This window comes from Lathyrus oleraceus, chromosome 3 (assembly GCF_024323335.1).
Source record: "Lathyrus oleraceus cultivar Zhongwan6 chromosome 3, CAAS_Psat_ZW6_1.0, whole genome shotgun sequence".
In the NCBI taxonomy this organism is placed as follows: Eukaryota; Viridiplantae; Streptophyta; class Magnoliopsida; order Fabales; family Fabaceae; genus Lathyrus; species Lathyrus oleraceus.
This window is the reverse complement of record NC_066581.1, coordinates 167,906,196-167,919,064: the sequence shown is the minus strand read 5'-3', so window position 1 is coordinate 167,919,064 and position 12,869 is coordinate 167,906,196. Positions and strand designations below refer to the sequence as shown.

General features: G+C 30.1%; 1 pseudogene; it reads left to right on the top strand.

The window, feature by feature from the left end:
• The first annotated feature begins 2,531 nt into the window (after window positions 1–2,531).
• On the top strand, window positions 2,532–4,174 carry LOC127130255 (uncharacterized; annotated as a pseudogene).
• The last annotated feature ends 8,695 nt before the right edge of the window (window positions 4,175–12,869 follow it).

The following is a 12,869-nucleotide window of genomic DNA, read 5'->3' as shown; positions in this document are numbered from 1 at the left end:
TAATACATCCAAGGTGGTTTAAAAATACAGAAGGAGTGGTTTTAGGCAAAACACCATTGAACCAATCGATTGAGCTGAGAGCTAATCGATTCCATGAAGTTTCTATAAAGTATTTTTCACAAAATTGACAGGACTAATCAATTGTGCACTGTAGCTAATCGGTTGACATCAGCAAAATTCATCTTTTTTCTTCACAGAATCGTGAACCAATCGATTGGTTCTGCAACTTTTCTGCAACCAATCGATTGACACCTGCATAATCTCCCAAAATACCTCTTTTAAACACTCTTCCTTCCAAATTTAATTATACCCAACCATTCTAAAACATATATTATCATGAATTCATGTGATTCACCTCCATAACTTCAACAACAAAACACATAAACATCAAGCACTAAAAGATGACAACTTCAACAACAACAACATGGTACCAACATATAGCATCAATGAGAAGTACGAACAACAATAATTTCATCATAGATTCACACATATCTTAACTCCAAAAACATAGATTATAATTCCCCAAAGGCTAATTCCTATCTAGAACTCACCTCATATGGAGAGGATGATGAAGTTGGTGAAGAGGATGGTGGGTAATGATGAAGATGAGATGATGATGGTGATGATGAAGATGACACCAATCTTCTTGTTCCTCCATGAGTTTCTTCTTCTTCTTCCCATTGTTTCTCCTCCTTTCTCTTCTCTCTTCTCTTCCTATCTTCTTTCTTTTCTTTCTGATAACTCTCTTTCTCTCTTAACTACTATCTCTCTTTTTCTTCATTCTTATCCACTTCTTATTTTCCTTCTACCGCACAATATTATATACATATATACATAATATCTAAATATATAATATAATATTATGTAATGGTACAAAATATTCTCAAGTGATATTTTTATCCTCTAGTACCAATTGACCAATTATTAATGTTACCAAAATATTCCTTCTTATACTTATTAATAATGATCCTTCTATTTTAATAAGGATTGATCTCTTCAGAGTCCACTAGTTACCCTATTGGTCCCAATTGACAACTTTTAGAGCACATAGGAGCTCAAGTTGTTCCAATTGACAAGAGATAGAGTACATAGGAACTCAGTTGGTTTAACTAACAACCAATTGAGTATTTAAGGGTATATGGGATATTACATTATATGTATGTGATCAGTTTGGTTATAGTTGATTAAGTCCTTGTTGATAAGGCGAAATCACTTTGGCGGGTGGACTAGAAGTTGCTTAGTTAACAGCGAACCAAAATAAAAATAACGGTTTCATCTTTTTTCATTCTTTGTTTTACTGTTTGTTGTTATAGGTTGAAAAAGCATTCATTTTTAGAAACCCAATTTAAACCCCCATTTCTTGTGTTTCTTGCCACCTTCATAAGATAAAGATTAGCAGAAAGAAAATATACTCTTAGATAACATGTATAGCACATCTCTTTTAATATTAAAGTGTTACATATATTTAACACAAGACATGACTTCTACCATAAAGAGTTGTCTAAAGTTGACATAAGAAAGTGTTTTCACATAAAAATAATCTTGAAAGTTGGCATAAGAAATAGCTTTAACATAGAAGTGTTGTCCAAAGTTGACATAAGTAAGATATTTCCCATAAAAATATTTCCTAAAGTTATATGAAAGAGATCTTTCACATATAAATATCATTTAAAGAGGTATAAGGCAACATTTCTACATGATTAAGAATTGATGTTTATATTTACAGCACACCAAAATAAACAATGCTTAAAAGTGTTGTCTAAATAGAACATCAGACAATAGTTTCACATAAAAACACCGTCTAAAGAGGACATATGATAACACTTTTACATGATAAAAAATGTTGATTTAACTTACACCAACGCCAAAATAAACGACAATCAAAATCATTGTCTAAAGTATAAAAACAAAACATTATTTTAAGTATTTTTAAAGGTATGTTATGTATTTTTTTGTTCTAAAAGATCCATCAGAAAAATTTACACACTAAATATTGAGAAGTGGGTGGTTGAGGGTTTAAACACTTTATAATTCAACAGATAATTATTTTTACATATTTTAATATATGAAAAGTACTTACATGATTAGATTATATGTATATTTTTTTAGCAAACAAACATAATTATGTGTTTGTAAATTATTTTTAAATCTTGTGATAGTGTTTTATAAATGTGTGATAATGTTTTTTTTAATCTGAAAACAGGGTGTGATAATGTTATTAATACAAAAATAGGTATGTACAATGTCATATATTTGTATACATTTTCTTGAACAACTAATAACCTTGCAAGATAGCATATATTATACTATATTATCTATAAATAGTTATATAATTGTTCAAAATCTACTTAATACAAATTTAAAAAGTCTAAAACTTAATACAGACAAGAATTCAATTTTAATATTGATCAACTGGCACCAAGTCATGTTAGATTAACCATATTATTCATAATTTGTATATTATAAAAGCAGCAAAATCAACATTCATATGCACAAAACTTGATCATCGTAGCAAATAAAATATCTTTACTATGAGGTTTATATGTCAAAGGGTGATATCTTTATCATTAGTGTTGGCGTTTTTATTCACCTCATCATGTGCAATTTATACCGAGGGTGAATTTGAAAATGAAAATATAAAATCAGCTACTTTTATTTTTGAAATGTTTGAAATAGGTCTCGGAAAAGTTGCGGCTAAAACTTTTTTTGATGTTGAGTTTCCAAAGGGCCATGTTGGAATAAAGAGCTTTGATGCTGAATTAGTTGATGAATAAGGGAATTCTGTCCCATTATATGAAGCATACCTACATCATTGATTTGCGATTAAATACCATGCGAAAGATTGGAAAATGTTAGAAATAGTTCCTAAGAATCCATTAGAAGGCGCTATTTATATTAGAAATGAAGGAACATGTAATAGTTACATTCTTCCTACTTATTGGGGTTTGGGAGGTGAATCACGAGGAACAAAATCAAATATACCAGATCCTTATGCTGTAGAACAAGGAATCCCTTCGTATGTTTCAATTGGATATGAAGAAAAGTGGCTCCTCAATCTCATGGTTATTGACACACGTGGCACAAAACATAGAAAACATTGCACAGAATGTAGGTGTAACCGTTTTAATTTGCCAAAGAATTTTTATAATGTCACACTTGGCATTGATGGAAAACCGTTGAGCTCAAATTATAAAGGAGGAATTTTTTGTTGCCAAGATAATTTACAATGCAAATTAAAAAAGGATTTTGAAGCACCTACAAGAAAGCTTGCCCTAAGATACAAAATAGCATGGGTTGATTGGAGCCAACAACAAATTCCTGTTAGATTTTATATACTTGATTCAACCGATCGAGTTAGAAAAAATGGTTCCCAAATAATTCACGATTGCCAGGTAAATAATTATTATTTTTCTTTCATATTTTCGACAAATTTCCATTTGTAATATTTAATTATATATTTAATATTTTTTTAAGAAATGACAATAAAAAAGAAAAAAATACTCTTACATCAATAAAAAACACTTCGTAAATATTTTATTTAATTTCTATTAAGTAAAAAAGTTATATATTAGTATTCACTATTTTTATTCAATTATATTACAGTCAGAGTTTACAATTCCACCAAATAATGGTAAAAAACACTCTCATCCTCATATTGAGAAAGCAAACATTCCAATTGAAAAAGGTGGTTATCTTATATATGGCACTTCTCATATGCATACAGGTGTCATTAATGCAACATTATATGGACAGATAATGTTCTCCATATAAAATACTACCGCTTTCTTATTTCAATGTAATCTTTATGGTTACGTATTCAAGTTTTAATAAACTATGAGTAGTTGACATGTTTCTTAAGTGATACATTTTATTCCCTTTATATTATTATAATTTATATACTCTAAATCATCTTAAATCACTTCTAAATATTATAGCATTTTTATTAATTTAGGATGGAAGAATTTTGTATACTTCGAAACCAACATATGGAGATGGAAAGGAACCAGGTAATGAGAAAGGTTATGTTGTGGGAATGTCAGGAAGTTATCCCAAACCAGGTTCAATCAAGATAAAAGATGGAGAAACTCTGACAGTAGAAACAAGATATAAAAGTGGATTTCTCACCGGAGCTATGGGACACATGTATATCTATTTGGCGGATCGATTAGCATAAATTATATATGCATCTTCTCAAACATAAAAAATCTATATTGTACACTATAACAATTGATTATGATATTGAAATAAATAATTTAGAAATTTAAAAAATTATTAATTGAATTGTTTTTCAACAAATCCTTCACTAAATAATCAAATATAATGTTGTTGAAGCATGAAGTTATTAGACAAAATTTAATTATATTAATTAGTTATAACTACTATAACATAATAACATTTTTTAATATCACCCGCTTACATCCAACATTTTATAAACTTATTATTAATCTTATCTCTCTTCTTTTTTAAACTTGAGTTTTTTTAATACACCCGTTTATCTAAGTTATTCGTACAAAAAATAACTTTTAAAACCAAAACTATTATGTTTTGGCTTTAAATTTAAGTAAGAGTCTTAATGCCCATAAGACCAAATAATTTGCCCTTTACCAATAATATTTATAAGAGAAAATCATAGATTTATCACAAATTGATTATTTGACTAAAATAATTTATAAAAGAATTTAATTCATAAGTTTAATAATTAGGCGATAAAGCACGAACTCTCATAGAATAATTCATAGTTACTCTATTTAATAACTCATTATAAACAATAACTTTATTAAATTCAACCATTAAATAAATTGGGAGACAGAAGTTGCAAGGAACTTTTTAAGATGAAGATTAAGAAGCTTAAAGAAAACATGTTTGAATATGTTGAAGGAAAGCAAAAAGAGAGTTATGCTGTTTTTGTTGAAAATATGAGATAAGTGAGTCGTGTGTGAACGAGAGTGTTGTATTTATATATAAATTGAAAAGCATTAGAAACATAGTAGACTCATAAATGCATATAAACATTATCAACAACATAGTCAACATTAAAAAAATAACCTATTAACTTATAGTCAAATTGGTTTCTTTCATAACAAATCAAAGTTATCATTTCCTTTTAGATATCAACATGTTTTCTTAACGATATAATATCTCGTCTTGAGGCATTGAGATAAAGAAGTGGTCCTATTATACCTATCTATATCTTTTGATCTACCTGAACTAGTCTCATCCACAACAAGAAAAATAAAGGATTAGCTACCATATTTTTGCTACCAATTATTTTCATGGCTAATCTCAATTTAAAAATTAATTAATTAACTTAAATTACACAAACTAATTATATTTTTTGACAACTAATAACAAATTGATTAAACTCATCGTCCTCCTCACTATCCAATTATCATCCTCTCTTCGTATCTCATGGATCTTGCGCCCTCTCTTTCACATCCACTCTTCGAATTTCTGAACTATCACTAACCTCAAGCCCTAAATCCAAATCCTAGAGCTTATTTTTCATCTTCTTCGTGTTTATTTGAGCGTCGATGTTGATGAATTAGGATTTGGTTCTTATAGTTTTCTTTTCTTTTCTACTTCAATTTCTGAGAAAGTTAAAAAGTTAAAAACTTAGGAAAGATTCTTAAAACAAGTTAAAAACCGAGAAAAAAATCATACTACCTAATTCACCCCCTCCCCCCTCTTAGATGCACACTCAACTTACACAAATCTTTAGAAAAAAAGTGGAAAAAATGGCATTTACCACCATACTCTACAACAAAAACAGACTTGTATAAAGGTAAAATAAACATTTTCTATAGATGGAAAGAATCAGGATCAATGAGAAAAATGAAGCTCAATACATATGTGAAAAAATTATAAACAGAACATGTTATATTTCAAATATCATTTATATAAGACCTATATTGAATAGGAGTTCTTATGAATCGTAGAAAGGTAGAAACCAACATTTTATATTTTCATTAATTTGAATGTACATGTTATATGTTAACCTTAAGGAACACCATAACAAGTTTGATTTAGAGTGACAAAAGAGTATATTGTGAGGATACTCTAAACACCGAAGAGCATACAAAATTTAAAACAAAGATTCCTTAATTTTTGAAGAATACTTAAATATTATGTTTAATGATAAAGTGCTTAACAATAATACATTAAAGCAAGTTGAAACATTTTCAAAAATCTAGATATTAGAAAGCCAAAGACATAATTCTCTGGAGAAAATACATATGACAACAATGTCTATAGTGAATAAGACTTTTGATAAGAAGTCGTTGGTGAGCCACAAAATATCAATGGATTTATTCCCATTAATCAATGAAAGTACAAGTCATTTCATCCAAAAGATCTAAATTTATAAAACAAGAAAAGTACAATGAAAACCACATCATCATTCAAATTGATTATTCCTTCATGGAACTACTATCTCTTATAGAACCATCACCCATATATGAAGCTCTAAGTAATGATTATTCGATAGCTTCCATGCAAGAATATCTTAATGAATTAAAAAGAAATTATACTTGGGATTTTCTTCTTTCTCCTAAAATAAAATAAAAATCGGAACTAATTTAATTTTTAGAAACAAATTCAATTAACAAAGTGAAGTGGTTAGAATGAAAAATCAGACTAGTATTTCAAGGCTAATATTTGTTCGTGTAACTAGATTAGAAGCTGATATATTACTTCTATCTTATGTTGCTAATCATAATATCACCCTATTTCAAATAGATGTCAAAAGTGTTTTATTAACTTGTTTGAAACAACATTCAAGAGTTGAGGCCTCTAAAAAATTATAAATATGTTTTTAAATTAAAGAGATCCCTTCATGGTCTAAAACAAGATCCTGAATCTTGGTATGATCAATTCAGTAATTTTTTTCTTGAAAATAATTTTGAAAGATGTCACATTAATACAACACTCTTTAGAAAAACTTCTAAAATAAATTTTTGTAGTTCACATATAAATATTATATTATCTTCGGTTCTACTAATTCCTTGCTATGTGAAAAAAATTCTAAGATAATGCAAAAGGAATTTGAAATGATCAAGATGGGAAAATTAATGTTATTAATAAAGTAATGTTTTTATGGAGTTCATATACATCATTTCAAATTCCTTCTACATTATCTTAGAAATTTTTTTTATTTAAATAAAGCCATATTTTTATGGAGTTCATATACATCAAATACTAAAGAAGACTTAGAGAAATTTGAACTTGAATATTGCAAACCCATGTAACTCATATGCATCATCCCTGAAACCTTGGAAGAGATCACTACAAAAAAACAATTGTTAGCTATGACAAACTCTGTAGCTAATTTGAAGTAAATATAATTTGTTGGAGATTAGTTGAGGTTTATTATGATGTAGGTCGTAGCATGGGTGACTAATTATCTAGTCCTAGTTTTCATAGCAAATTTCTAGCTAATATTTTAAGTTTCCTAGCTAAACCACAACTGAATTGTAGCAAAATAACAGTCTTTAGTTTAACTTTCCTAACGAAACTACCACACTATAGCTACAACATTGTCACCGCAAATCACAAGCTAAATATGATTAATTCATATTATTTTTAACCACTGATTTAGAGAAACAAAATTAATTTTAATAAAGACTTAAATATTAAATAGTCTTTTGATCCCTATAAGTTAACGAGTTTTTTATTTTGGTCATGTAAATTTTTTTTTGATCAGAATCTCTATATCTCACTTTTGTGTTGATTTTAGTCCCTAACAGCAAAATCCTTAAGAAAATCCATAGAAAAACTGCGGATATCAAAATCAAAAACTCGCTAATTTACATGATCAAAAATGCATTTAAGTCTTTAATAAATTAATAATATAATTTTTTCATTTAAAATTATATTTAATTCCTTTAATCAGAACACCATGAAAAAATATCCATATTTTACATATCTTCATCTTGTATGAGTAATCAACTAATCATTAAATTAACAAAAATACAATTTATAATATCATTAACAATTAACAATATAGGAAAAAAATTATTTTATAAATTGCATTTATTGTAACTACATCTAAGTTACACATATATAAACTGAGAAAACATTTTGTTTCTTATTTATAATTACTAATAGTTGAAGACCTTGTCATTTCTTTTAGGTTTGAAAGAGGCTTTAAAGCTTCCACAACTTCATTCATTAGAGGTCTGACTTTTGAATCTCTTATTAGGAAGTGCGTGGCTAGTTGAGCAGCTTTCATGAGTTCCTTCGAGGGTCTATTACCCGAAAGAACATTCTCCTCTCTCCTAGATGTGGTCAAGCCCATTTGACAAGGTTATACTCGTCCGTGGGCAGTGTTTGTCCATCTCGAGACAAAAAAAAATTATTAAGAATCAAATCCTAATTCATTAACATCGAGGCTCAAATAAACATGAAGAAGATGAAAAATAAGCTCTAGGGTTTGGATTTAGGGCTTGCGATTAAAGATAACTGAGAAATTCGAAAAGTGAGTGGGAGAGAGAGGGTGCAAGATCCATGAGACACGAAGAGAGGATGAAAGATCAATTGGATAATGAGGAGGACGATGAGTATCATCAATTTTTATTAGTTGTCCAAAAATGTAATTAGTTTGTGTAATTTAATTAATTAATCGTTTTTTAAATTGAGATTAGCCATGAGAATAATTGGTAGCAAAAATATGATAGTTAATCCTTTATTTTTCTGGTTGTGGATGAGACTAGTTCAGGTAGATCAAAATTTAATTGTTAATGTTGACTATGTTGTTGCTAATATTTATATGCATTTATGAGTCTACTATGTTTCTAATTCTTTTCAATTTATATATAAATACAACACTTTCGTTCACACATGACTCACTTATCTCATATTGTCAATAAAAATATCATAATTCTCTTTTTTTTCTTTCCTTCAACATCTTCAATCATGTTTTCTTTAAGCTTCTTAATCTTCATCTTAAGAAGTTCCTTGCTGCTTCTCTCTCAATTTATTTAATGGTTGAATTTAATAAAATTATTGTTTATAATGAGTTATTAAATAGAGTAACTATAAATTATTCTCTTAGAGTTCGTGCATTATCGCCTAATAATTAAATTTATGAATTAAATTCTTTTATAAATTATTTTAGTCAAATAATCAATTTGTGATAAACCTATGATTTTCTCTTATAAATATTATTGATAAAGTGGAAATTATTTGGTCTAATCGGTATACAAATTCTTACTTAAATTTAGAAGGTCGGTGTTTTATCACTAATTTAAATTCCTATTGGTAAACCGAAACCTCGCATGCATTAAAAGTAATGTTTGAAATAAATTTATAAAAATAATATTTTTTGTTTTAAAAGTTATTTTTTGTACGAATAATTTGGATCGATTAATATTGGTCATAAACGGATGTATTAAAAAAACTCAAATTTAAAAAAGAAGAGGGATAAGACTAATAATGAGTTTATGAAGTGTTGGATGTAAGCGGGTGATATTAAAAAATGTTATTATGTTATAGTAGTTATAACTAATTAATATAATTAATTATTATCTAATAACTTCATGCTTCAACAATATTATATTTGATTATTTAGTGATGGATTTGTTGAAAAACAATTCAATTAATAATTTTTTTGAATTTCTAAATTATTTATTTCAATATCATAATCACTTGATATCGAGTACAATATAAACTTTTTATGTTTGAGAAGATGCATATTTAATTTATGCTAATCGATATGCCAAATAGATATACGTATGTCTCATAGCTCCGATGAGAAATCCACTTTTATATCTTGTTTCTACTGTCACAGTTTCTCCATGTTTTATCTTGATTGAACCTGGTTTGGGATAACTTCCCGACATTCCCACAACATAACCTTTCTCATTACCTGGTTCCTTTCCATCTCCATATCTTGGTTTCGAAGTATGCAAAATTCTTCCATCCTAAATTAATAAAAATACTATAATATTTAAAGGTGCTTTAAGATGATTTAAAATATATAAATTACAATAATATAAAGGGAATAAAATGTATCACTTAAGAAACATGTTAGAAATTTCGGAAAGATTAAAGGGACCAGGCTTGAATCGTGAACGCAACACTTTCCTTATAGTATTTCAAGCACTCTCGATTGTCTTAGAGTTCTGATGCAGGAATACCCAGGATAATTCAGCCTTATCGAGTTTGCGTAAGACCGGCGAAAACATGAATGCAGCGAAGAGCGTCTGGAATTATTTAGAGGATTTTCGGATTTTGTGTGTTGTATTCTGAATCCGGATTTATGCTTTTATAGGCCATGTTGATATTGTTTCACAAGGTAGCGACCCTTGGTGAAGCAATGTCCTTTTCCAATAATCATAATGGTTGACCTGCAGCATGTTTCACCAACAGTTGCATGGTTTCGCCTTTGCAACATCTCATGAAGAGTTACAATCTTCGAATTCAAAATTCAAAATTCAAAATTCAAAATTCATGAAGAGTTATCTCATGCATTTATTAGCATTAACTCACTTCCACCATTTGTCATTTTGGAACACATTTGTATTTAATAAATTACAACAATCCCCCACTTGTTCTAATAATGACAAATCCAATTCCAGAATATAGAAAGCAAAAAGTGTTAATACAGTTAGGTATCTTTCGATTTGAACTTAACCTTAGTAAAGACAACGCAAAGCCTAATCGAAATGTTAGATAGCTATGCTTTGAACCATTATCACATGTAATCAGATCGGCGTTGCTATACACACACTTTTAGAGGTTCTTCGCCTACATATCTCGCCTAGCACTATTTATGGCCATGTGCTTTTCCTGTTTTCATGAATTTTTCATGAGAGAAACTCCAACTCTCACCTTAAGACGGCACCATCTTGAAGTTCATATAGGTGAAGTTCAATTCGTATCTATTTCTTGAGATACGTATCCTCCTTGATATAGAACTTCATTAAGAGTCACTACGCCAAAAACTGGAATAGACAGCGCACCTTAGAGGGCGCTTTCTTAAAGAAGCGCACTCTAAAGTGAAGAGAAAAAATAAGGAGCGAACAATTGGAATAGACAACGTACTTTAGAGGGCGCTTTTGTAACAAAGCGCCCTCTAAAGTGAAGCGAAAAAATAATGAGGAAATGGAGGGACACCAATAGAGGGCGCGTTTATGAAAGCGCCCTCTAAGGGTATCCTTCGAGGGCGCTTTTAAAAAAGCGCTCTCTAAGTCCATGTACATTTCCAGTTTATAAGGCGCTTTTGGAAAGCCTTAGAGAGCGCTTTCAGAAGCGCCCTCTTAGGCCCCCTTTAGAGGGCGCTTTTTTTACAAAAGCGCCCTCTAAGGTCCCCTTTAGTAAACATTAAAATTATAACATATACTGCATGTCTCTTTATTTTCCCTCTCTATATGCTATTTCGTTTACGTAACTGGGTTTTCTCTCTACTGCGATTACTCTCTACTGCGATTACTCTCGTCCTCCGTTCGTTCTCCCTCCCTCACCGTCGTCGTCGCCGTCGCCTTTTTCTGCTGTTGCGTTCACGTTCACTGAGTTATCTGCGTCCACCGTCGCTGTTCACTTTCTTCTCCATCGTTACCGTCACCTTGAAGGTATTTCTCTTCTCCATCGTTACCGTTCACTTTCTTCAGGTGTTTGATTAGGGCATTTTCTAAACTGAGTTTTACATTTTGTGCATTATGTTGATTAATGTTGTTTAGGGAAAACGAGCACTATATGGTGTTCATGAGCACCTTGTTGTAAGGTTTTTTATTTCTGATTGAAAACTGATGTCATTTGGAGTGTGTTTGAGCTTGTGCTTGGAAGTTTGATGATTATGGATGCAAGTTTGTTCATGTTCCAAACATCATAAGTTTGCATTGGTCTTTTGTATGCAGTAGGTGTGTGTGAGTTTGTATTCAATAATGATAAAAAAAAAGAGAGTTTAGATTGTTGTAACATGAGAGAAATGGAAGGTATATGAATGTGTTTTTTGTGTAGCTTCACGAATATGGTCATTGTCTTACTTGGGTCTTATTGAATCATTTCTATATTACAGATAAAATGGCTAACCAAGACGATACCCATGACGCGAGTGGATCACGTAACAATGTTGAAAAAGAAATCAAACGAGGATTGACTGTTATGAAGTCAATCATTCGTGCAAGAGACAAGGGTGAAAAATTTGAAGTACATTGGAGTGCTGAAGACCAACTAATTGAGCCTAACGGTTCAATGTTGGCAAGTTACATTGGTTTCCTTGTTCGACAACATATTCCGATTACATGTGATAATTGGAGAAGTCCGGAATTGAAGGTTGGCAAAGAAAAAATATGGTCCGAGATACAGGTACTTACCATATATTGTTATATGTTTTTTTGTTGACTATTTGTTGACCATATATTGTTATAATATTACTTATAATAACACACTCCATGTGTATGATTTTTAGAGATCCTTTCACATCGATGAAAGCCGGCAAAAATATTGTATTCAATTGGCCGGAAAAAGACTCTGAGGATTTCGATCCTTTTTGTCCAACAAATTTCTCAAGGATGAGGAAGGAAAATTTGTTGAAGCAGAACGGCCAATGAAGTATGCGGAGATTATTTCAGCCGAAGAATGGGATAACTTTGTCGCCAAACGAAGAAACAAAAAATTCCATGTAATGTCTATTAATTATGGTATTATACAATTGTTAGGTTACTTGGTTCTAATATGCCTTAAACTTTTTTATCCAGGAAGTAAGCGACAAAAATCGGAAAAGGGCATCAAAACCCGCGTATCCGTACAAAAAAGGGCGTACGGGATATGCACGGTTACAACAAAGAATTGTGAGTATATTCAAATGCTATGAGCTTATACATTGTCACAATATGTTATAATTGATGATCTTATAATCTGATTCAATGTGT